The following is a 27,353-nucleotide window of genomic DNA, read 5'->3' as shown; positions in this document are numbered from 1 at the left end:
CACAACACCAAATCAATGTAAAAGCAATCCACACACACGAAACTTGACTACGGACACCCGACATGTCAGGTTCTCAAACCAAAGCCGAATGCTAAAACATTGGCACATGTTTGTTTGTCTAGCGTAGGATTTGCATGCCAAAATACGTCGAATTAATAAACTTGCTAATCCACGTACATTCGGTGAATACAAACACATTGTATGTTATTTATCTGCTGCTTGTTATCTTTCCGCACCTGTTTGCCATGCGGGTCGAGCCTGATCCCTAGGCCGAATATTATTAGGGTTCAACACCCTAATCATCGAGCACAGGGTCCAACACCCTAATCAACACTCACAGGGTCCAACGCCCTATTCAGTGAGAGCGTGCATTGAATTTCAGTTCTTCGGTCTTTTCCCTAAACTCACGATGAGTTAGAGCGGAATAATAACCGAACGCGAGTTGACTGGAATTCAGCCATTTGCAATTTGTATTTATTGTTTTCGAGAGCATTGTAAGGATTTTATTTTGTGCATTCATTCTGTAAGAATTCCAGTCGGTAAACGAACAGTCCGAGAGTCGAATTAATCGAATCGGTCTAATGCTTGCCCAAAGGAAAGCAAATCCAAGAACTCGCGGTTCTGGTTCACGCAGGGATTCAACCTCCATGGTTCGATGAACTGTAACGCAAGATTGTGAACCAATTCCCCGACACACGGGTTTACTTCTCTCTCGGCTTCTCAACCGACATCGTTTAGTTCACCGAATCTCCGGTGTCAAAACGTGCGAGCTGAGTGCAACTTAATTCAAGCGGTAAATAATAAAACATGCAAGCCTACCAAACCAGAGTACCGAAAGGGCGTGCGGGATATAGGCCCGCACGTAACATGAACCCCCGAACACGGACTTTCCGATTCCGTACAGATCAATGCCTTAACAACAAACAAGGTGTTCCATACCCCTAGACCCGGGTAACTTATCCGCCGTCGACCTACGGGTCGTAAAATTATAAGTGGTGACTCCTTCTTTCACGCGTGTCCGTCACGCATCCCCACGGGAAGGTGGACACTCCCAAGCCGTGCGATCCAAAAGCGCGCAATGTGGGCCCCGACGAGAGTCCACATTCGGGTCCGTACACTAGGTCTAGGGGTATGGAACACCTAATTGTTGTTAAGGCATTGATCTGTGCGGAACTGGAAAGTCCGAGTTCGAGGGTTCATGTTACGTGCGGGCCAATATCCCGCACGCCCTTTCGGTACTTTGGTTTGCTAGGCTTGCATGTTTTATTATTTACCGCATGAATTAAGTGGCATAAGGCTCTCACATTTTGACAACGGAAATTCGATGAATTTAAACGATGTCGGTTGAGAAGTCGAGAGAGAAGTAAACCCATGTGTCGGGGAAGTGTTTCATAATCTTGCGTTACAGTTCATCGAACCACGGAGGTTGAATCCCTGCGTGAACCAGAACCGCGAGTTCTTGGATTTGCTTTCCTTTGGGCAAGCATTAGACCGATTCGATTAATTCGACTCTCGGACTGTTCGCTCACCGACTGGAATTCTTACAGAACGAATGTACAAAATAAAATCCTTACAATGCTCTCAAAAACAATAAATACAAATTACAAATGGTCGAATTCCAGTCGACTTGCGTTCAGTTATTATTTCGCTCCAACTCACCGTGAGTTTAGGAAAAAAACCGAATAATTGAAACTCAATGTGCGCTCTCACTGAATAGGGCGTTGAACCCTGTGAGTGATAATTAGGGCGTTAGACCCTGTGATTGGTGATTATGACGTTGAACCCTAATATTATTCGGCCTAGGGATCAAACTCGACCCGCATGACAAACAAGTACAAAAGATAACACGTAACATGTTAATAACAGATAAGGTGTTTGTTATTGTCAAGTGTACGTGTTTTAACAAATTGTTGATCTGGGGTATTTTGGCATGCAAATCCTACCCTAGACAAACAAGCACGTGCTAATGTTTTAACATTCGGCTTGGGCTTGGTACCGAACTGCTTGGACGTCGTGTTCAGTTGCCCATTATGCTTAAGGAAGGTTCCCTCTTGGACGATTGAATGGTATTGGAGAGCCGATCAGGGATCGTGTTGGAAAAGATAACCTGGCCACTTCCCTTGGGGATCCCTTGTCCGCACGATGTGTGAGACACTAGGGGGTGATTTTGTCTATCTCTTGTTTTGCTCTCCTTTTGCTACGGTCACCTACCTCGGGGCCGCACATCTCAACCTAAAGGGGAAAGAGCTCTCCTTTTGCCACGACCATTCACCGCAGAGTTTCCGGTCGTGCCTCTCTTTTACCCTATCTTTTGCCTGGATAGCCCAAAGGTTTTCGACCTAGCGGGCTCGATTCTTTTATCTCTCGAGTTTGCAAGGGCGAAGGATTCGAAAGATTCAACCTCTTAGTGCATTGTTTTCTGTCTCCGTTGAGAAGTTGTGTCTGCTACTCCCCTTTTGTCGGGGTTTGTTGATTTCTCAAGATTGGTGGTGCCGAAGTTTTAAATCTCAGCGGTACCTTGTTTTGTTCATTGGTGAGTTTTTCCCACGTCTTTTCTCTCTCTCTTCATTGGCGGGTTTTTCCCGCTTCTTTTCGTTCTGTTTTTTTTCTTGCAGCTGGGGTTTGTTTTGTGCCCCGTGTCTTTATTTGAAAGTCCTCGACTTTGCATCGCTGAGGCCACTTTGGTGTGCTTCGCCTCGTGAAGACTCGTTGCGTATTGCTAGCCTTATTTTGTGAGGACCGGCTTTCTTGGAAGTTTTTGACTCTCGTGCACTCGAAAGCTAAACTTCGTGTCATTTGCCCTTGCAAGCTTTACAGGTGAACTTCCCCTATCGTCTAGGAAAATAAAATGTCAAATTGCCCCATGTGGAATAGGGAACCGAGGTTGCCCTGGTGCGAATATTGAACGGGGATGCCCCGATCTTCATTTGTTGAAGTGGCCCGTGGCAGGCTCCTTGTGCGATCGTTGTCCCCAGTCATATCTTGCTATTCTTTGCAGTACGTGCCTCTTGGAGGGTGCACTCTGCTGAAGTTACTTGATGTTTAAGGAAGACGGTTGCATCAATGCTAAGTGATTCGCTCGATTGTCTTCGTCTTCGACTTCATAGGGGGTACCTCATCGTCGGACACCTCCCTCGTCAAAGTATAAGGAAAGGGTCCGAGACAAGTTCTCGGGGAAGCGTGAACTCGCGCATCGCTCTTCGCCTGTGGTTAATGTGCTCCTGTGAAGGATGACAAAGAAGACAATGCATTAGGTGATTATGCGGGGGAATATGTGGTAAGAAATATGGGGTGGTCTCATGGGAAATTCCTTTTTTGTCCCGCCCACGACCCATAGGGTGCCGCGTGCAGGCGACATTTGTTTCCGGGAATCTGGTCATCACCACTCTGGAGTGGTTAGACTGTGACTGGGGTCACATAAGCATGTTTTCCCAAATTGCGAGTAGGTATGCGCAGTCGCCTTAGGGAAGGCTCGAGAAGTCGGGTTCCCCGAGGACAAGCGAGTCGAACAGGTCCGACAGAACTAATAGGGCGTCTTCGAGACTGTCCTAATGCTCCATTGAAGGATTTGTTCATGTCGGGAGCCCATTTGTGGGAATGTATTTAAATTAAAGCAAAAAAGAGTTTAAAGAAGACTGCGCGTGTCGCCCCCGTATTCAATCGGTAACCACAACGGAGGTGGATGACATCCATTCTTTGATCGGAGGCATGATCATGCTGGTATCTCCTGCGATCAGTATCTCCTGCGATCGATAGTTAGTTCATGCTCTGTTTGTGGAGCTGTCACTTCTGGTTCTTGTAGTGGAAGGATTAGACTTGCTCCTCGGAGTATCGCTTGGATGAATTTAAAATCCAAGTCGATTTTGGATTTCAGATGAGCCTGAAAGTAGTAAATGCGAGGTGTCAAAACCGGAAAGTAGTAAATGCTGGGTTGGAGCCCAAAAGCAGTAAATGCAGGGCCAAAACCCGAAAGCAGTAAATGCGGGGCCAGAGCCCGATGTAGGGCTGGAGCCCGATGTGGTAAATGCGGGGCCGGAGCCCGATGCAGGGCTAAAACCCGATGCGGGGCCGAAGCCTGATGTAGTAAATGCAGGGCCGAAACCCAAAAGTGGGGCTGAAGCTCGATGTGGGGCCGAAGTCCAATACAGTAAATGCAGGGTCGAAGCCCGATACGGGGCCAAAGCCCAAAAGTGGGGCTGAAGCCCAAAAGTGGGCCCGAAGCCCGATGCGGTAAATGCATGCTCGATAGGAAAGTGCAAGAAATGCGAAAGCAAAGGTCAATGCTGAGAAACAGCGCAGGGCGCTGCAAAGCGGTGACTCTGATTTGTTTACGGTCTTTGTGAAGAGAGGGTGGGAACTCAGTGTTGAAATCCTAAGGAGCTGTATGAGAGACGTTTGTTGTCTCAGTTGTGGTCGTTCAATATTCAAGCTGCCTTCTTGTTGTGGATTTCCTGTAATGGGAAAAGGAAACAATGAAGGAGCATGAACTGTTCAAGATTTCAATTCAAAAGTATAGGGAAACGAACTGGCCTGGTAGGCGTTGTGCGAGCACACTGAGAGACGTGCATCGATACACACAGGAGATGTACTGACGGTGCGTGCATGTGGTGCGCACTGTTGCGTGAAGAGGTGTATACTTGCATTGGAGACGTGTCAGGGCACGTCGAGGAGGTGGTCAGTCAAGCATAAGTTAGTGTTGATTAACTTCGCCTTGGAAGGTTGATCGGCCCTCGGGCCACAGCTCGTCTTGCCGTAGAGGAAGGGTGAAAACCGCAAGTGGTCTACCCGCGGTGGTTGGCACAACTCGCCTGTCATGCGGGGTGGGTGGCCGGGCTGGACGGCCTCTGGTCATTGCACGTCTCGCCATGGAGAGGTGAAGACCGCGGGTGGTCTACCCGCGAAGGTTAGCACAACTCACCTGTCGTACGGGACATGGTAGTTCCTGTGCAAACATCAGATGTAGGAAATGTATGAGTTTTCAAAAGCTAATACCGTCGCATTGATTTGATTCAAGTTCCCAGATTTACGAAGATGGTTCATTTGAAAATGGGAACTTAAGCAATAAACCAATGCAATGTCCTAGTTTGTTTGAAAACATGCATGCAAGTGCAGAAAGAATAAATTATAATTATATCTGCTACAATGTACGTCGCTCTTTGTAAAAAAAGCAAAAGGCCCGCCTAAAAAGAAAACTACGGGCCAACTCAAAGACTAAACTTTGGGTTGGTTGACGGCATGAAGGTTTATTTTGGTCCAGCATGACTGTCCTGTTTATGCAAGGTTTTCGTACTATAGGGATAACATCTAGCTAGAGATGGGGGCTCTCGACTCAAGGGCGTCAATTCCTTGAAAATGAGTAGGGCTCTTTGAGGACCTAATCGACGGTCCAACCGTGCGACGTACCCTTACTCGGAGCCCTTTTCTAACCTGTGTTCCTATCATCGCTCGTGGGATAAGAGATAAATGTACTGAAAGCGGTAAATAAACATGCAAGCAAAGCAAACGGGTCGAGCCTGAACCCACTAAGTCTATCCCCAGTGAAGTCGCCAAGTTGTACGGACCCGAATGTGAACTCTCATCAGGGCCCGCATCGCACGCTTTTGGATCGCTTGGCTTGGGAGTGTCCAACTTCCCGTGGGGACGCGTGACGGACACGCGTGAAAAAGAGTTGCCACTTATCATTTTACAACCGAAGGTCGAGAGCAAATAAGTTACCTGGGTCTAGAGGTATGAAACACCTAGTTGTTGTTAAGGCATTGATCTGTGCGGAACCGGAAAGTCTGAGTTCGGAGGTTCATGTTACGTGCGAGCTTATATCCCACACGCCTTTTCAGTACTCTGGTTTTCTAGGCTTGCATGTTTTATTATTTACCGCATGAATTAAGTTGCACAAGGCTCTCATGTTTTGACATCGAAAATTCGGTGAATTTAAACGATGTCGGTTGAGAAGCCGAGAGAGAAGTAAACCCGTGTGTCAAGGAAGTGGTTCACAATTTTGTGTTACAGTTCATCAAACCACGAAGGTTGAATTCCTGCATGAACCAGGACCACGATAGCTTGGATTTACTTTCCTTTGGGCAAGCATTAGATCGATTCAGTTAATTCAACTCTCGGACCGTTCGCTCACCGACTGGAATTCTTACAGAACAAGTACAAAATAAAATCCTTACAATGCTCTCGAAAACAATAAATGCAAATTACAAATGGTCGAATTCCAGTCGACTCGCGTTCGGCTATATTTCCGCTCCAACTCACCTTGAGTTTAGGAAAAAATCGAAGAACTAAAACTGAATGTGCGCTCTCACTGAATAGGGCGTTGGACCCTGTGAGTGATAATTAGGGCGTTGGACCCTGTGATTGGTGATTAAGGCGTTGAACCCTAATATTATTTGGCCTAGGGATCAAGCTCGACCTGCATAACAAATAAATGCAGAAGATAACACGTAACATATTAATAACAGACAAGGTGTTTGTTATTGTCAAGTGTACGTGTTTTAACAAATTATTGATCCGGGGTATTTTGGCATGCAAATCCTATCCTAGACAAACAAGCACGTGCCAATGTTTTAACATTCGGCTTGGGTTTGAAAACTTGACATATCGGGTGTCCATAGTCAAGTTTCGTGTGTGTGGATTGCTTTTATAGTGATTCGGTATCGTGACATTGAAGTTACACTGAATTCATCCAAAACTTTGTATTTTGACTATAGATTTGGAATCTAGAATTCCCCTAACCATTATCTATCGTTTAGTTAGGTCGAGTGAAATGATTAGTCAAGTAATTGTATTTTTGATACAGGATGCCCGACTAACACCCTCAACTAGGCTAGAATGACAAAAACTCATCAGTGGGAATAAGAAGGACTATGCAGATGAACCTGCACCTGAACAGGTAGTCCGTTCCTATTCCGATACTATCGTGTTTTTATCAAACTAACCCTAGGATGTCGCCAAATCACAGAACGAATGTTCTTGCCCTTGATTTCAAAATTTGTTTTCAGAAAAGGGAAACAATGCAATTTTGAAAAGAGCATTAACACCGTTTTGTAATTTGTCGACGCGAGTTACGGATTGATGTCCAATTCGTGCAAAGTTGTTTATGGTTGAATGAATTAACCGTGTGAGCGTCCCGATTAACCCGTTCATGGAATTAACGCTTAAAGTTATTGCCGAATGCATTAATTGTGAAAACGATTCGTGATTCGATGACCGAGACGGTTTCACAAGGATCGAGGATAATTTGGTCAAATAACCAAAAATACACTCATAACCGAATGAACCCAAATAAGTCATCGATATTCGAATCCATGCATGTTTGCTTGAAAAACATTTCATGTGAGATTCTTGATTCAAAGGAACTTGCAAGTTGCACGGAATCCGAGAACGGACTTAAAATGGGAAGAGGAAGCCTCAGGGAACCCGAATAACTCCATGAGACTCTCGGCCAATTCTCGTTAGAGAAAGTCGAGAGGTCTCATGACCCGTATTAGGTTCCATGAGGTTTCCCTGTCTTGTTTTGAATAATTTCTCACATGCTCAAACAACAAACACGATAAATGACACGTTTTTTACAAAAGCCGATATTGCCATAATTTGTTTAACGCATTCAAACATGGAAGCATGCACAAACATGTTTTTTACGGAATTGATAAAACAATATCGGCTTCATGCATGTGGAAAAAATAAAATAAACTCGAAAACTAATTTGGATCGGGCCAAAAAGACATATTCTAACCCGAAAAGAGCAAAACCAAGTCTCAATCACTCTATTTCAAGAGATGGCTAAGAGTTGCTTTGCTTCTCCCGGGTTGGAAATGACTTCTAAACTACGATCCAACCCTTTTTCCGACATGCAAACAAATTATACGGTAATAAACATGCATAATATAACATGAAAGTGTATAAAAATTAGGTCTTGCGAGCTAAACATACTTAGAACACCATATTACTTCATAAACATACAAATAATGTAAAAAGTCCTAACTTCTCTAAGTCGAGAATGTTATACCTTGCCTTGGGATACGAGGAAATAGTCAGGGAAGTATTTGAGAGTCAAATGACTCGGTGGAGTCCTTTGATGGACGTTCGGGTATGCTTGGATGGGCGTTCGGAGGCTGGAACGTGCGGCAATGGATGCTAGAGGGCGTCAGGCGCGCGGTTGGGCGACTGTCACTGTTCACCCGAGAGCACGGGATGAACTTCAAAGCTTAAAATATACCTGAAACCATAACTTAAAGAGCTAAAATAAAAAAAAAACCAAGTTCACCACTGAACTCCAAGGGTCCAAAATATATACTCCATGGAGTTTGAGAATTTTCGAGTTTAAGCCAGGATGATGAACATCGGTTTCCAACTTAAGAACCTAAGGCTTTTCTTGAGAAATCTTTTTGGTTTTCCTCTTGGTTTTGAAGTGTTGAAACTTGCTGGTTCTTGGCTATGGAGTTGAGAGGATTTCTAGAGGGATAAAGTTTAGAGAGAGTGTGCAAAAAGAGAAGTGATTAACTTAATCACTTTTGGGCAATTTATAGAATGACACAATTAGTGAAAGCAAGTGCCCTTAACCTCCATGCTTAGCAAATTTCGGCCACTTAATGAAGATGAGAATGAATGTGAGCAAAGTATTCTTCATGTGGAAGAGCCAATGAGCATTAATGATCATTGATGAAGCTTGAGTATTGTCTTCAATTTCCTTAGATATTTTGGGCTAGGTGAGTGCAAGAGAGCAAGAGGAAGTGGACAAATGACTAGGGAAGAGTTGCCCTTGGGCAATTCATGGGTCCCACGGCCGAAGAGGAGAAACCGGGGAAAAGCTCGGGCCTCGATTGATCGCGCATTCGAATCTCGTGAGTCGAATTGAACGTCGAATTATCGATATACGCGAGAAACGGATTTAATGAGCTCAAGATTGGCATTTTTGGTGGAAAATTGCCAAATGTTCTATGTGGGAGCCGGTCGACCAAAACGGGATGTTAACAGATGCGATCCTAGGTAATTCTAAGGAATCAATAGTATTAACAATTTAGGGCCAGGGTGGAAATGGAGTGCGTGCTTGAGCATTTGCCGAGGGAAGGCGTTGAGGCTCGCTAAAGCGCATGGTTTCCACTTCTCCAAGCCCTAGGCTATTAATCCTATTGCATTTCCCTAGCCTCACCTAGAATTGCTAACGTTAATTTATGATTAATCACTTTTTAAAGGCGTTAAATACAAAATATGCATGGACTCGGGTCATGAAGACCATCGCGAGCCCATAAGGGCTCAAGGGGCTCTCTGCCACCTTGGGCTAAGCCTCCTTGGTCCATGAGGACCCTTTACAGACAAGTTTGAAACAGTCAGGGTTTAGGATTTCATTCTATCTATCCATGACCGACTCGACGATCCGAAACTCACAAATCCAAAGCATTCGGCAAATTCATTCAATTTAATCAATCCCACACACACAGCAATCGGGACGTTTCGCTTGGCTAATAAAACCTATTCAACTTTTCTAATAAATTGCACGAACAGGTCAATAACTTATAAACGAGCCGACGAGTCATGAACCGGTTATCGTGCCCTTTTCAAAACCCATAATTTTTAACAAAAAAAACTAAGACACGTAGAACGCGTAGCATCGACATTTAGGGAGTACTTGCGTGTCTTGACTAGAGTGTAGACCCTGTTTGAGCTTGCTCGAGTTGGAATAAGCGAGTTTTTTTTAGACCACTTCCGGATGGAACGACCGGTTTCTCGGCTCTTTCAGGGTCCACATGACCCCGATGAGTCCAAGGGATCGGTTGATATTGGCTAAGACCTCGACGGTCCGTGTCATGTAGTCTTGGCTTTTATACGCACACACATACACATTTTCCAGTTCAAGGACACGATGATCGGATCATAAAAAACTAGGAGAAGTTATTACAAAATTTTAATCATTATTTACATTTCAAAACTTAAAAATATATTTAAAAATAGTTTTTTATTAATTTTATTGAATATAAATTAAAGGCCTCTAATTAATTTTTCCCTTTTGGCCACTAAATCTCTTGGGCCACCCCTAATTAGACCCATGCGCCTCCCTATGTAATCGGAAGAAAACAGACGAATTTGTAAGAAAGAAATAAAGAAAAATAAAAAGAAAAAGAAATAATTTAGGTGGGGCTTAGTGCATTACGATTTAACTTACTGGTGATTTAAATTTCCACTGACATAGATTCTCACTTTAAAAATTACTAGTAATATTCATTGCCATGTTTGGTACGGACCGGTAATGCTATACGTTATTGGTAATCTAGTTAGTAATCTAGATAAAGAATCCCGCTAAGAAAGTATATTACCAAATGAGTGAAAAAAGTGAGTTATCTTGAAGATTCACATTACTAATAATATGTTACAGCCAAATATGATAATCCAAGGAAATTTAATTCAGATTCCAGTAATCCACACCGGTGTTATTAGAACCGGACCAGACTGAGCGGTTCGATCGGTCGAAATGAAAATCGGCCCTACGTCCGGTCCGATTAGCTTAAAAATCGAAAATGCATAAATAGACCGGTAAACCCAAAAAATTGGGCAGTTTTTAAATAAACCCATTCGAACCGGCCGGTTGATGGGTTCAAGATTTTTTAAAGGAAATCTCCCTAATTCGAAAATGAGTAGAGCATAATTGAATCAAAATCGAAATTGACGGTGAAAACTGAAACTGTAACTCCACTCTTCAGTTTAGTTCAGTCATCACTCGTCTTCTCCTTCGAGCATCGCAAGATTGCAACAAGTTCGAGCTTCCTCTTCTGATTCTGTCTCTTCTCGGCTTCTCCTTGTCCAGACGCAGCAGGGCGACGACTCGGGAGCGGATTCCTCAACGGCAGAGGGACACCATCAGCAATCAGGGGGAGAGAAGGTGCATAAACCATTCTCCCAATTAGCCGAATCTGAGCAACGAACGAACCGCCAAGAAACAAAGTTTGCCGAAAAGGATCGGCAAACACAATTTAATTCCGGCATGCAAAGCTTCGAATTACAGTGGCGAGAGAAAGAATCACCTGAGAGGAGGTTGAAGAAGAAGGAAGAAACAACTGTGAAGAAGAGGAAGGAGTTGCTCTCTCCTCCCCCCTCCCTCTCTCTCTCTCTGCAAATGAGTGGGTTTTTTTTTTTGGTCGATTTCTGCATTTCCTTCGGTATTTGTAATTGTACTTCCGATTTTTCCTTTTCCTTTTAATTATTTATTAATTTTCCTTTTATAAATAAATGATTAATCAATTAAAAAGGGAGGAGACATTGGGCGCTTTACGAGGGAGGGAGTGTGTGCAGCTTCTGCCTTTCTTCATTCCCTGTCATGTGAATTCATTATTTTCTTGTATTTTATATTATTTTCTTAAAATAATAAATATTTATTTATTTTATAATTAAACATACGGTCCGACCCTTCGAATCTCGATTGAACCCATAAACTCATGAATCCATATCTCGACCGGTTTAATATCCGATCCGGTTCTGATAACACTGATCCACACCAGTTATTTCATATCAAATGCACTCATATAAATGCCCCCTAAATGAAAGAAAGGGAAGAGAAGGGAAAGGGGAGGGGAGTCAAGTCAGATCTTCTCACCAATTACACTACTGAATCGAAGTAAGAAAGCGAGGACGACTTTTCTTTCTTATCAACTCTATAAACAACCCACCAGCCACCTCGCCTCCCCCTTCCTCCGGTTCTCTCCTCTCTCAACAATCCGTAACATATACACAATCACAGTCACATAGATAGAGAGAGGGAAAGAGAAGTGAGCATAAGTCAAATGGGGTGTGGGAACTGTTGGAAAATAATGGCATTGATGAATGAGAAATTGTTTCTCATTAATGAAATTATGAATTGAAAGGATGCAAGGAATTGAAAGGACACCATCAATTGTTATGAATTGAATAGGCACCATCAATGGTTATGAATTGAAAGGGTGCAAGGAATTGAAAGGACACCATCAAATGTTATGAACTGAACGGATGCAAAGAGCTGACTCTGAACAACGTATTGTATGTACTAGAGATTCAGAAGAATTTAGTCTCTAGGTCATTGCTGAACAAGCATGGGTTCAGAATGGTTTTTGAGTCAGACAAAGTTATTTTGTCCAAGTCTGGAATGTACGTAGGAAATGGATATGTATGTGATGGGCTTTTTAAGCTCAATATAATGACCATAATCAATAAGAATTCTGGTTCTTCTGCGTATTTGATTGAGCCTCCTAATTTGTGGCATGGAAGACTAGGTCATGTTAATTATAATACTTTGCGTAGATTAATTAACTTGAATCACATACCTACATTCCAAATAGATTCACAGCACAAATGTGAAATTTGTGTTGAGACAAAATTGACAAGGTCACCCTTTCAAACGATTGAAAGGAACACCGCGCCACTTGATCTAATTCATAGTGATGTATGCGATTTAAAGTTCGCAACAACAAGAGGTGGTAATAATTATTTTATTACCTTTATCGATGATAGTACAAAATATTGTTATGTATATTTGTTGAAAAGCAAAGATGCCATAGAGAAATTTGTTCTCTATAAAAATGAAGTTGAGAATCAACTCAATAAGAAAATCAAGAGATTGAAGAGTGACAGAGGAAGCGAATACGTAATGCCTTTCGGGAAATTCTGTGCACAACACGGAATTATACACGAAGTGATTGCACCTTATTCACCTCAATCGAATGGTGTTGCTGAACGCAAAAATCGCACGTTGAAAGACATGATGAATGCGATGTTATTAAGTTCTGGATTACCTCAAAATATGTGGGGCGAAACAATATTGTTAAGCAATTACATATTAAATAAGGTACCTCAAAAGAAAGAGGAAAAGACCCCTTATGAATTATTCAGAGGTAGGAGACCATCCTACTATCACTTGCGAGTGTGGGGGTGCTTGGCAAAAGTAGTCCTTCCGAGACCAAAGAAAGTAAAGATCGGTCCTAAGACGGTGGACTACATCTTTATTGGCTATGCACATAACAGTAGTACTTATTGATTTCTTGTGCATGAATCTAAGATTCCCGATATACACAAGAACACGATAATAGAATCAAGGAATGCATCGGTCTTTGAAGATGTATTTCTATGTAAATTGAATGAGGCATCGAGATCATCGAAACGAACCTCACACACTATGAATGATGGACTTCATGACGTAGATCATGAAAGGCAGGGTTCAAATCAAGAGATTGAACCAAGATGCAGCAAAAGAGCTAGAATTGAAAAATCATTCGGGAATAATTTTATGACATATTTGTTAGAAAAGGAACCACAAAGCTATGCTGAAGTAGTGAATTCCTCTGAGGGACCTCTCTGGAAGAAGGCAATCCAAAGTGAAATTGATTCGATTCTGCGAAATCACACTTGGGAATTAGTGAATCTCCCCACTGGCTGTAAACCCTTAGGATCCAAATGGATCTTTAAAAGGAAAATGAAAGCAGATAAATCCATTGATAAGTACAAGGCCAGGCTTGTAATTAAGGGATACAAGCAAAATGAAGGCTTGGACTATTTTGATACTTATTCTCCTGTGATGAGAATAAATTTCATTATGATGATACTTACAATTACGGCACTGCGTAATTTGGAAATTCATGAAATGGATGTGAAGACAGCTTTCCTAAATGGAGATATAGATGAAGAAATCTATATGGACCAACCCGAGGGGTTCGTGGCTCCAGGAAAAGAAAAGAAAGTCTATAAATTGGTCAAATTATTGTATGGGTTGAATCAAGCGCCAAAACAGTGGCACGAAAAATTCGATAATGCAATGATTTCTAAAGAATTTAAGATCAATAAGTGTGATAAATGTGTATATATTAAGGAGACAAAAAATGGTTGTCATTTTATGTCTCTATGTGGATGACATACTCATTGTTGGTAGTGATGATAGAATGATCAAATCTACGAAGAATATGTTGAATTCGAGATTTGACAAAAAAGATATGGGACTCGCTGATGTGATTTTAGAAATTAAAATCATGAGAACATTAGATGGACTAATTTTGAAGTCAGTCACACTACATAGATAAAATTCTAAAAAAAATTATCAAAAATGATTCTGAAATTTCAAAGATTCCAATAGATAATAATCTTCATCTATTAAAGAATATAAGAGAAAGTATTTCTCAGTTAGAATACTAGCGGGTCATTGGAAGTCTGATGTATCTAATGAGTTATACTAGGACGGATATTGCATACTCGGTTAGTAAACTCAATAGATATACGAGTAATTCGAGTAGGGACCATTGGAAGGCAATTGTCAGGGTACTCAGATAACTTAGATACACTCGAGATTACGGGCTGCACTATACTAGATATCCAGCTGTCCTAAAGGGGTATAGTGATGCAAACTGGATATTTGATATAACGGATTCAAAATCCACTAGTGGATATGTGTTCACACTAGCAGGTGCAACAGTTTCATGGAAGTCCTCAAAACAAACTGTTATCGCTAGATCCACAATGGAATCTGAGTTTGTTACTCCGGATAAATGTGGAGAAGAAGTTGAATGGCTGCGCCATTTTCTAGAGGACATTCCTAAATGGGAAAAACCTGTACTACCAATTTGTATCCACTATAACAGTTAAACGGCAATTTGAAAGGCACAGAGTAATATGTATAATGGTAAATTTAGACATATACGTCATAGATATAATACCATTAGACAACTGATCTCAACTGGAATTATCTCTATTGACTACGTGCAGTCAAAGGATAATATAGCGGATCTGCTAACTAAAGGGTTAAGTAAGAGCAGTTTGAAAAGTTGTCAAAGGGAATGGGTCTTAAGTCCATTAGAGGATAGGTTTTATAGCGGACACCCAATCTATCTAACTAGAGACCCCAAGATCTAGGTTCAATGGGACAACCAAGTTATAGAACCAAATTAAATCACTGTGGGGGAGAAAATCCCTGAACCGTTCCTTGATGAAACAGTGATAAACAGATAAGACTAGCAATCTAAATTGCTTTAATGATATGTGAAATCGCCTATGTGAGAGAGAAGTGGGGCCGCTTCAGAGGAGAATTTCTATGGATTTAATTTTTCAAAAACTCTCGCAGAATCGGGATGGTGTTCCATGGCCAAAATGGACACAACAATGAGAATCGAAAGGAAGTTAGTTGATTCCTATGTGAGGCGTGAGTCATCTTTACACAAAATAGCAGGACAGTTCAAGGGCATCATGTCTATTGGACAGCTAGTAAAGTACATGCATTTCATAAGGGAAGGTTCAAGGGTGGTAACACCTACCTATCCTATACAGGGTTCAACTATTGAACACTCTCAATAACTTAAAATAAAAATAATTTTCATTCATATGGGGAATTGTTGGAAAATAATGGCATTGATGAATGAGAAATTGTTTCTCATTAATGAAATTATGAATTGAAAGGGTGCAAGGAATTGAAAAGACACCATCAATTGTTATGAATTGAGCGGGTGCAAGGAATTGAAAGGATATCATCAATTCTATAAATATGATGTATACATTGATCGAAAGGGATAAGAATTGAAAACTCCTCTCATTTCTTAGAAAGGAAGAGAATTGCATAGTTCATTGAGAGTGTTCAATTTCATTTTCTGGTTCGCTAGGGTGCGGATAGCTCGTGCTGCTAGCTTCACTCGAAGCCGTTTTATCCTGGAAAACAGACGCCCACGTGACCTCGAGCGCGCCCTAAGGGGACAAATCTGTTCCAAGGGATTTGCGTGAAATACATAACTCGGCTTTCTCGTGTCTTCTGATCTTCCGGTTTCGTCATTGTATCGATTTGAATTTTCAAATTTATATATTAGTGAAATTCATTTAATTTTATAACATTCTGCTATTCAAATTATCGTTAAATTTTGTTGCGGTTAATTTATTTTTCTTACAGGAACTCCATCATACTGGTGACCCTCTCGGTGGCTCTCATCACTTGCAACATCCTCATCTCAGCCAACGCCCCGCTGAAGCTCGACCTCCCGGGCCCGTCCAACTCGAGCCCTCCGTCAAAGATCTCGGTGGACCCGGTCATCAAGATGCCGGTCGAGAGGTCATCCAGGCGGTTCGGGGGGCAGCAGCAGCGGAAGAGGCTGTTCCACACGGCGATGACCGCTTCCGATTCCATCTACAACACGTGGCAGTGCCGGGTGATGTACTACTGGTTCAGGAAGCACAGGGACGGTCCCAATTCGGAGATGGGCGGGTTCACGAGGATTCTGCACTCTGGGAAGGCTGACAAGTTCATGGACGAGATCCCCACCTTCGTTGCTGAGCCTCTCTCTCTTGGGATGGATCAGGTCAGTCAGTAGCTTCAGTTGGGCTGTTTCGCTCTCTGCACCTCTTTTCCTTGAATCAGTTGACTTTGATGGATGGCATCACTGCCTTTTTTATTTTTATTTTATTTTTTTCCCATCTTTTTTCTTTTCTATACCCTGTCCTCTCTTTCCTTTCTGGGTTTGCTGAGTTAAGGTAAAATCAGTCGACTCTGATGGCATCAGTGCCTCATCAATGTTGAAACATGACAATTTTGGTACTTCTGCGGTGTTGAATAGCTAGTAAATTGTCTGCAATTGATAACTTCCGACAAGTTGGCCGGAGTTATAATGGTTACAAGATAGGTTCTGGAGCTCTGTGACATGGTTGTTGATGAGCACCATCTGATGGTCCAGATAGAAGTTCTGAAGAATTGGAAGAAACTGAAGAAGCACCATTTTGAGTTTGACTGTAAAGTTTTAGATTAGTGGAGAGGATGGAAAATGATGTGATTTTGACTCTACATTTGTAGCTTCTCCTCAAGGAAATGATCCATTTTTGTGGATTTGACATGTTTGACTACCTAACATAGTAAGCTGTTTTACACAGCAAATTTGATCTTCTCCTTGCATTGGTGTAGCTGCAAGCGAGGAGGAGTATTTTCTGCCATTTTTCCATTTGTCACCGAGAACAAACAAAATTCAAGCTACTTGCCTTTCTGGGGCTCTTTGGTTCAGTCCCAAGCAAAAATTTGGCCTAGATATGTTTTTGCTGAGATGCTGAAGCTAAATATCATTTGCTGTACTTCTGGATTTGTATGTCTTATGTTGTATGTTGAAGGTTGTAATCTAGTTAGATGTCATGTACTGTTATCCATCGAACTTTTTGCCATTTTTGAGTATTTTCTTTTCCCCATTCTCAGGGTTATATAGTCCTGAACAGACCATGGGCGTTCGTGCAGTGGCTCCAACAAGCAGAGATTAAAGAAGAGTATGCACCTAGAATTTCCCTAGAGTTTCATCCGAGAAGCTGAGATAATTTGGCATTTTGAAATTTCTTATGCTGGAATATGTGGACTGCTCTTGCTTTGTCTCCAGTTACATACTGATGGCAGAACCCGATCATATTATTTTGAAGCCGATACCGAACTTATCAAGAGGTGGGCTTGGAGCTGCCTTTCCTTTCTTCTATATTGAGGCTCAAAAGTATGAGAGTACACTCTGGAAGTTCTTTCCTGTGGAGAAAGGACTAATAACCAACATTGACCCAATCGGAAATTCCCCCGTTATTGTTGGAATGGTTTGTTTGTGTGTGGATTACAAACTGTAATTATATTTGCTGATCTTCTGATTTCTTACTTTTCTTTGGCAATTTCAGGAGTCTCTCAAGAAAATTGCTCCAACATGGATGAATGTTTCGTTGGCAATGAAGAAGGATACTGAAGCGGATAAAGCTTTTGGTTGGGTTCTTGAAACGTAAGATCTCTTCTGTACATTGTGATGGTTTTGTGATTTTGGAGGTTAAATTGCAGGTTTACGTTTTCTTCATCTGGTGCCTTCCATCTATATAGGTATGCTTATGCTGTATCTTCAGCTCTGCATGGTGTCGGTAACATTCTATACAAGGATTTCATGATTCAGGTTCATCCTGTCCTTCCTTTTGCTGTTACTGTTTCTCCTACTTGTCATGAAGATTGAAGAGAGTTTGAATTAGAGTAGGGTAAATTTCGACGACACCCCTTAAAATTTAGTAAATAGCCAACAATACCCCCACCTGTCAGAATCACCCACACACCACCCCTCCTTCCACAAATGTGTTGTCAAGCGTGCTTAATCGTCGCCACGTGGATGCTGTGTCACTATGCTCCTTAAAATCGGATATATCGGATCCATTTATGGAGCACGGTGATACAACATCCACGTTGCGATTGTTAAGTAATCTTGATGCCACATTTGTGGAAGGAGGGGTGGTGTATGGCTAATTTTAAAACGAGGGGGTGTCGTTGGCTATTATTTACTAAGTTGTAGGGGATGTCGTTGAAATTTACCCATTAGGGTATTGAGCTGGCATTTCAATAACTTCATTTTCCATTTCCTTCATCTTTGTCTTTCTTGGTTTTAGTTTGTCAATCTTTTATTATTTTGCATCTTTACTTTTTCATTTTAAGACTGATGGGAATTTATGTCTTAAATTTTCTGATTGTACTTCTAATGTGGCATGATATGATTGCAACATTGATCAGCTGATGCAAATATTTCTAATTTATGTCGTGTGACAGCCTCCTTGGGACACAGAATTGGGGGAGAAGTTCATAATTCATTACACTTAGTCACTTACGGATGTGACTATAATATGAAGGTAACCCTTTGCCCGAGCCCTCTTGTCGCTCTCTGATGTCATAGGAAAGACAAAAAGAGAAAGTTTGGTAAATATATTTTCCCAGCTTATTCGTTATCTCTTGCATTTCTTATGATTAATCTATGTAACCCATTTGTTTCATGAATGTCTTCAGGTTGGAGTATATGCTCCTATAAGATTGGCATGAAAATTATTTTTAACGTGGATTTTGTCATGAAGTTTGATGCACTCAAGACATCTTTATACTGTTAGTAATATGCATTGCAGGAATTTGTGTAAAAAGAGTACATTTTTTGGCTGGTTTTTGTTAATAGTTAAGGTCCAAAATGTTAGAGCTTCTTATGGACTTTTGGATCTCACGGAGTCTATTATTTCTGCTTTGTTAATCAGGGTGAGTTAACCTATGGAAAGATTGGAGAGTGGAGGTTTGACAAGAGATCATTTGATCAAGTTGCTCCTCCGAGAAACCTTCCTCTGCCTCCACCTGGTGTGCCCGAAAGTGTTGTATGTATCGTTTCTCCAACTTCTCTAGGAGTCTAGGACTTCATTGTGATCTTCTTAGGTATACAACCAGTATAATCTTTAGAGGACAATTTTTTTTAAGTCTGTTTCCTTCTAATATGTCTCAATGAAAGCATAGAGCCTGATATCTTTTTTGTGAATGTACGAGACTAAAACCAGAAAATGCATCCTAAGTTTTCGGGGCAGAAGCAGTGAAACAATAGTTTTCATTTGAAAATTTTGGTGATTCCTCCGATCACAAACTTGAGCTCTTGAGTTGAATCTCTGGCAGGTGACGTTGGTGAAAATGGTAAATGAGGCGATGGCTAACATCCCGAACTGGGGCTCCTGAAGATAAATTCCTCTTTGCAAATTTTACAGGGTAAAGAAATGGTTACCAAATTAGTGAAGGTACAGGTGAAAATAAAATACAAAAGAATTTCATGGAGGTTTAGACAAAGAAACGCGTTCTGACTATATCTCTTGAGATGTAAGCATACCAAAGAGCATAGCCAATGCCTGAGCCTATGCCGATTGTAATGTAGCTCTTGGATGTTGTGGGGTTCAATAGGTATGAAGCGAATGAAGTTGTAATTTCTTTGTTCACAAGTGTATTCCATTTCCTTTGGCTTGGTGCCTTGTTTGGAGTGATGAAATGCTGAGAGGCATACATACCAAGGTCTTGTAAACAAATCAAACATGAGCAGCCGTTCGAATTTCCCAATTTCTATATTTTCTTTCATAACTAGAAAATCTTCGGTGATCTTATCTTGCTTTCCATATGGCATGAGAAAAACATCAATAAAAATAAGATGGAAGGAACATTAAACGCCTCTGTTGTTCTAACAACTATTACCTCGTATGAAATAACTAAACAAACCATTTAAGAGAGAGTAAATTGGCAATTTCATCTCTGACTTAAGCAAGTTGAATCAGTTAAGTCTGTGAGAAAAATGTTATATCCTTTTCGTCCCTGGTCACGTCATTTTCGTCCCTGATCATATCATTTTCATCCCTGGTCACATCATTTTCGTCATTGGGCTCATCAATTCGATCCTTGGGCACATCAATTCGATATTTTGGAACATCAATTTAGTCATTGGGCACATCAATTCAGTTTGGTCCTTGGTCACATCAGTTTGGTTCTTGGTAACATTAAATTCATCCCTCTGTCAAATCTATCGTTAATACTGGACAAAAAACAATATTTACATCACTTTCGTCATTTTGTGTAACTGTTCAATTTTCGCTTAAATTTGAAATTGCCTTAAGTTATTCCTTTTTCTTTGTCCCTTCTTTAATCACTTCCCCTCGTCACTCGCTCATAACTCCCACTCTCTCACTCTCTCTCTTTGCTCTCTCTCTCTCTCTCTCTCTCAAATAACTCCCTCAAAGCGTGAGCGACGCAATGTTGTTTCGTCTTGGAGAAAGATCAGTTTCGTTCTCTCTCATATAGAACCAAACCCACTGCCTACTTATATAAAAAATCCAATGTTTAGTGATTTGGATGTTGGGCTTGAACCTCTAGCTAGTGATTATGATGCAAGATTATTGTTTAATATACTTGTAGAAGTTACTGAGCCCTATAGAGAGGTTCACTTATACTTTGAGCACAATGTGGTAGATGTCCCATAAGAATTTGCCTTAGATGAGGTTAGAGAGCTTGAGAGAAAGAGAATGTAAGAGGAAGGTCACCGGGGAAAGGAAGGTGATCAGGAAGAATAATGTGATCAGGAAGAGGAAGGTGATCAGGAAGAGGACACTATAGATGATAGCAGTTGTAAGTTGGGACCAGAGGACAATAATTCAGACGGGTTTGATGAGGGAAGAGTTGAATCAGGTGGAGGTGAAGGAGTAGAAGGAGGTGAAGGAGGAGTGCAAGGAGGTGAAGCAAGCACACAGTTTGGGAAGAGAACGAAGAGAAAGTAAAAGGAGAAATCTAGCTATTCAACCTCTAAATCCATTAAGAAAAAAGATCTAAGAGCAAAGGAAGGTTCAAGGACAGGACTGCTGCTAAGAGGGAGAACATGTTTACGGGTACTTTTAGCTCTGCACAGGAGATGGAAGAAAGTACTGCAAATGGAACATCCACAACTCCTGCTACATCCTCATATGTCGTTGCTGGTGCATCCACATTTGCTACTAACCTTAAAGAAGAGCAAATATGTAAGGGCTATGAAATAGATGAGATGAAGTCAATCCGCCCCGAGTTTACGGCATTGACAGTAGTGTCTTTTCCTTTCTTGGCATAGGAAGATGCTGCAGTAGTGGTCGTCTTCTCGGAGGATTCACCGTCTCCGATCTTGATTAGATGGTCAATTCTTCCCAGTTTAATCCCGAGGCTGACCTTCTTGGCGGCCTTTATCATCTTGGAGAAGGAAGAGGTGTGCCCTAGGAAGTGTGAGTAATATACACCTTTAAGGGTTCCATGGAAGATTTGGATTTGCCCCTCTTCATCAATAGGGGGACGGTGTTTGGCTTCCTCAGCATGCCAATGGGTGGCATAGTCCTCGAAGGATTGCCCTTCCTGCATCTCCATGACGCTGAACTCAAGAAGGGACAGGGCCATGACTGTGTTGTAGTCGTATTAGGAAATGAATTTCTTGGTGAGCTCTTCCCAAGTAGGGACGTCCGTGGCCTTCTAGGAGGTAAACCAACTGAGCGTCGCCGGGTGGCCGGGGTGCCCCAAGTTTATGACATTGACAGTAATGTCTTTGCCTTTCCTAGCGTGGGAAGATGCTGCAGTAGTGGTCGTCTTCCCGAAGGATTCACCGTCTCCAATCTTGACCGAATGATCGATTATTCCTAGTTCGATCCCAAGGCTGACCTTCTTGTTAAACTTTATCATGTCGAAGAGGGAAGAGGTGTGCCCCAGGAGGTGCAAGTAATACGCACCTTTCAAGGTTCCATGGAAGATTTCGATTTGCTTTGCTTCATCAATAGGGGGATGGTGTTTGGCTGTCTCGGCATTGTGCGCACCCGAATCTAATCTCGTTGGGGCACGCATGCGCGATGCCTATGCAACGCGGCTTTGGAGTATCCACCTTCCCGTGGGGATGCGCGACGGACGCGCGTGAGAAGGAGTCGCCACTTACTGTTTACGACCCGTAGGTCGAGAGCCGTTGAGTCGCCCTGGTCTAGGGGTACGGGGTACACCTAAATGCTAAGGCAATGGTCATACGGAACTGAAAATTCCGAATTCGGGGGTTCTATTACGTGCGGGCCTATATCCCACACGCCCTTTCGGTACTCTAGCTTGCTAGGCTTGCCATTTTGTTTATTTACCGCGTGATTTAGGATCGCACTTGACTCGCCCGTTTTGACATCGTAAAATCGATGAATCGATTGAGTTGGACCAAGAATCCGAAGGATGAGTAAGCTTGTGAGTCAAGGAATCGGTTCGCTATCTTAGCGTTACAGTTCTTCGGACCGTGATGGTCGATTCCCTGCGCGAACCGAGGCCGTGATCATCTGAGCTTACTCATCCCTTGGTGACGATGGACCGACTTAACCGACTCGACACTCGGACCTCTTGCTCACCGATCGAGACCCTTACAAGTATATGAATAAACATACAAATAGGATCCTCACAAGTATATGAATAAACATACAAATAGGATCCTCATCTGAGCTTACTCATCCCTTGGTGACGATGGACCGACTTAACCGACTCGACACTCGGACCTCTTGCTCACCGATCGAGACCCTTACAAGTATATGAATAAACATACAAATAGGATCCTCACAATGTACACTCGAATAATTACAGAACACAACTGAATGAAATAAATGGATCCCGATCGGTTTACATTGGGCCAATATTCCGCTCCGGCTCACCGTGTGTTTTGAATAACCGATAAACAAATTAAGGCAACGCGGGCTCAAGGAGCCGGGGGTCGGGTCCGATTGAACCGATGGTTTGCAGGAGAATCGATTAGTTCCCGCTGTAACCGTTGGACCAATCGAGCTCCCGGGTGATATCTAAACACGTTTCACGCGCTCAATCCAAATCCGCCTTCCACATAGGCCGTATTCGGAGTGCGACGGTGAATCGAGGCTAGATCCCATTCCGCACTCGGGTTGCACGCGCTCGGTGAGTTAAGAGGCGTTGGACCTCGTGTTCGGTGATTGGGGGCGTTGGACCCCGTGCAACACGTGACCTATGGGCTCGGGCCCGAACCGCAATAAATCATTATATGCAAAGACAAAACAGAGGAAAACTGATAAAACTGACATAACACAGACGACAACTGACAATTGTCGGTGAATACAGACAAGTGGTGTATTAAGTCAAATGTACGTGATTTAATCAATTATTACCCGTGGTTGATTGGCAAACAATGCATCTAGGCTAGGCAAACATAGAGGACGGGTTAAGATAAGGTTCTAAGCCAATTATATGTGTGTGTTTGTTTTATGACTCTTATTCAGTTAAGTGTCACTACGGTTTCACCGAATTAGCCAAACTCGTGTTTTGACTCTAGATTGGAATCTATCATTCCACCTATCCATTATCTAACATTCGATTAGGCCAAATGTATGATTAATCCGGTTTTTTTTATTGTATATTTTGTAACTGAAATAAAATGATTCCTACCAAATCTACAATAGGAAGAAAGAAACACCGAAAACGAACGAAATGGACCGCGCGAATGAAACTCGCACCCGAACGGGTTGTCCTTTCTCGTTCATAGTTCTAGGTGTTTCCAACTTCCTAAGCCTAGGGTATCGGTGAATCACGGAATGACGATCATGCCCTTGGATGATAAAATTGCGAGGTTCGGAAATAAATTAGAGATCGCATCACACGAAGGAGTCTAAGAAGGACTCGCGTGCTCCGACTCGGGCCGCCTCAAATTGGGCCCGGACTCGAGTCATAGCACGTGAGTACTCGTTAGACATCAATTCTATTCGTGTTACGTGTCTCGGTATTTTGAAATTGTGAGCTTTTTTAATGGAAAAAGAAAGGGCATTCACACCGTTCCATAAATCGTCGATGCGTTTACAAATGGGCGACCAATTTACCCAATTACTTAGTCCAAGTGATTTAATTAGCCGAGTGGCACGTCCCGCTTATCCCATTTGTGAAATTATTCGATGTTTATAGATTTATATCATAATTAACGGGCTTAGTAGATGCTTACTCGAAAATAACACATCTAATGAGTAATTGATATAGGATTGATAATTAAACGACAAATACAATTGCAAAACAATTTTAAGAACCGACTTTCAAGCGGATGAAGAGGCCGGTCTAGACTCGAGGAGAGTCATGGGACACTCGGCCACATCCCTAGGGAAGTGACCGAATACCTCCTTGACTCGTCCCCGGATCTTGGACGGTCTCTTACACCGGTTTCAATCGTTTCTTACATTAACAACACGTCAATCAAAATAATGATACACGTTTCGGTTATCTCGACACCATTATAGTCATAACCACATGAATCACACAACACGCACGAACGGGTTATTCAAACGGAAAACAACAAAGACGACATTGGCTCAACTAACAACTAAATGGGTAAAACACGGGAATCGGCCCATCTCGAGGTGGAAGAAAACTTCCCGGACTCAAGTGGTCCAAGGAAGCTCTCGGCCACATTCCTCCAAGGAGGGCCGTGAGCTTCCATGGCCCACACGAGTCGGGAAAATTTCTTCGGCCCCGATTCGGATCCCTCCCCGTCATGCCATCGGGTTACATATGATTAAGGATAAAAAACATAGGAACCGACCCTTTTCGGAAAGGGGGAGACCGCCATAGCCTCGGGTAGGCCAAGGGGACTCACGGGTCTCTCCCTAGAGACTTGGCCGTGAGTCCCATGGCTCAATCAGTGGCCAAGGGAGCCTCTCCCGTCCGGATCCGAGTCGTTTCCCGTCACGGCACGCAAGGTTAAACATTATATGGACACGGCATGGTCATACATAGGCACATAACGGACACACGTTGCATGGGAATGCATGGGAGGCCTAGATCCGAAAGGAAAATGGAAACTTTCATGCATTCGGTTCTTTAAATCATATGAACGTCTCATGCAAACAAGAATCGAGGATCCTAGCTCCTCTAAGTTGTAGAGGGGTGTTACCTAGCCTTGCTGCAAGAGGAAAAGAGTCGGGGACGCGGCCGTGGGAGTCGCGAGACTCGGATTGAAAGCTACGGGTGGGTGACCCGAGTGGAAGCACAGCCGCGGCAGTCTCGGGAGAATGGGTCGGCACGCGAGCTCCGGGCACAGCAAGGTGCAAGGTCGGGCTCGTTGGACTCCTAAGAGGCAGATCTAGATGACCATAAGCAGACCCGAACGTGCCAAGGCCTGAACAAACCCGAAAACGTGAGAGAAAGTTCTGTAAAAATGTGAGGAACCCGGTAAGAGAAAAACGGACGAAACGGAGGTTGTGCACGGTTGGTCGGCCCTCGGACCGTGACCACCTCTTCACGAAGGAGGGTGAGGGTTGTGAGGAACCCTTTGAACGTGATGGCACGACTCGCCGAAGTCGTGGAGTGAAATGGCACGTCGTTGGTGGCTTGGTACGCGCGGCTAGGGGTCTCGGGACCCGATTATGTTCACGGCTGGAACGGGGTGTTGGGGACCTCCAATCGAAAATCTAAGCCCGGAAATGGACTTAGGGGGTGAGAAATATGTAGGTTAGGATGTTTGATGATTCTTGGCTTAAGTCGGGTCGGGTGGTTACCGGAATACCGGGTGGTTTCCAGGCGATTTTGGCCGGTTTCGGCCTTGGCAAAGGGCTGGACGGAACTTGGAAGTGGGCTGGGGTTTGAGAGGATCCTTGAGAGAGGTTGGCTTGAGAGAGAGTGAGAGTGAAGAAGTGATTAGAGTTAATGAGGAATGGGAACTTATAGGGAGCTCTAATGGTTCGGTTAAGGGGAACTAATTGCGATTTAGAAGGCTAAACATGGGCTGCTGAATTGCTTAGGGTGGCTGCCGAAAATTGGAGGGAAGATTAGGGAGGGGTTTGTGTCATGTAGAGTGTGGGGGAAGCAAGAGGGAAGTGATGGAGTGATGGATGTGTAAGAGGAAGTGAAAGAAGTGAGTGAAATTTGAATTGTGTGGTGGGGGAGCTTTGGAGCCGCCGGTGGGAGGGAGGAGCCGCGGCTTGGCACTGTCAATTCGGAGCCATGGGTTTGAGCCGTGGCTTGGGGTTGAGCCGCGGCTTGATGGCTTGGCTTGGCTGAGCTGTGGGCCCCATTCGATTGAGAGAAAAGCCGGAAAATGCTTGAAACTTGATTGAGCTTGCATCCGATCTCCGATGTCCGATTAATTTGTAGATTTGGAATGTTTGAGCGACGAGGATTTGAAAGAGCCCAACATCTCCATGTGTCGTTCTGAACGAACGTTCGGGCGACCCAGCGCCTCGTGAGTCAGTTTTGCCCCGTTTGGACATTCGAAGTGGAGTTTAGCGTCCCTCGATCCCCGATTGCTCTTTGTGCACCCTAACATTTGTTTTGGCAATCCTTTTGCCCCGTGGGGGATCGTTGGCTCATCGCTCTCGGTCGAGGGCCGTTGGCCCGGGAAAACCTAGGGACTTTGACCGGGATTTTCTCAGTATTCTCTGAATGTCTTGAGGTTGTTGTGATCTCTGTCTTCCGTGAACGTGCCTCGAAGGCTCGCCGGGAGACGTTCATGACCATTGAAACTTTCCTCGGGAAACCAAGTCGAGTTCCGGAAGGTCATCTGAAGCTTGTTCCCCGACCTTGGTGGTCCCTGGGTGCCTGTAGGCCCGTTTTGGGGGGCCGTCTGCTTGTCAGTGGAGCGAGCCCCGGGAGCTCTGTCAGAAAAAGGCGTCCGTGAGAGGTCGGGGTGTCCCGGCTCATGTGGCTTGCCCCGGAAATGCGTCCGGACGTGTCGTTGGTCACTTTGGCACTGAGAGGGATTTTTGGAGTCCCATATTGGGCACCTTTCGGTGCTTCGGTGACTCGATGATGAATAGTGCCACAGTGCCAGCCCCGTCGTTTTGGGAAATTCCTTGTTCGTTCGTTCTTCTGATGGCTTTCCTCCGCTTTTCTCAGTGGCCTAACTCTTTCTCCTATCGCTCATGACCCCGTGCCCGCCTATTTGCCTCTGATTGCCGGGTGATGAATAGTGTCCCGGGCTTCGGTCGGGAATCCCCGTGTGGGAAGCCGGTGGGCCAAAATGGGGTGCTGACAGGCACGCCAATGGGTTGCGTAGTCCTCGAAGGATTGCCCTTCCTACATCTCCATGATGCTTAGCTCAAGAAGGGACGGGGCCACG

At 43.3% G+C, this 27,353-nt stretch overlaps 1 pseudogene; it reads left to right on the top strand.

The window, feature by feature from the left end:
• Positions 1-15,851: 15,851 nt before the first annotated feature.
• Positions 15,852-19,828, top strand: LOC116205168 (annotated as a pseudogene).
• The last annotated feature ends 7,525 nt before the right edge of the window (positions 19,829-27,353 follow it).

This window comes from Punica granatum, chromosome 1 (genome assembly GCF_007655135.1).
Source record: "Punica granatum isolate Tunisia-2019 chromosome 1, ASM765513v2, whole genome shotgun sequence".
NCBI lineage: Eukaryota > Viridiplantae > Streptophyta > Magnoliopsida > Myrtales > Lythraceae > Punica > Punica granatum.
Note: the sequence above shows the minus strand (reverse complement) of the source record. Positions and strands in the feature narration are given on the sequence as shown.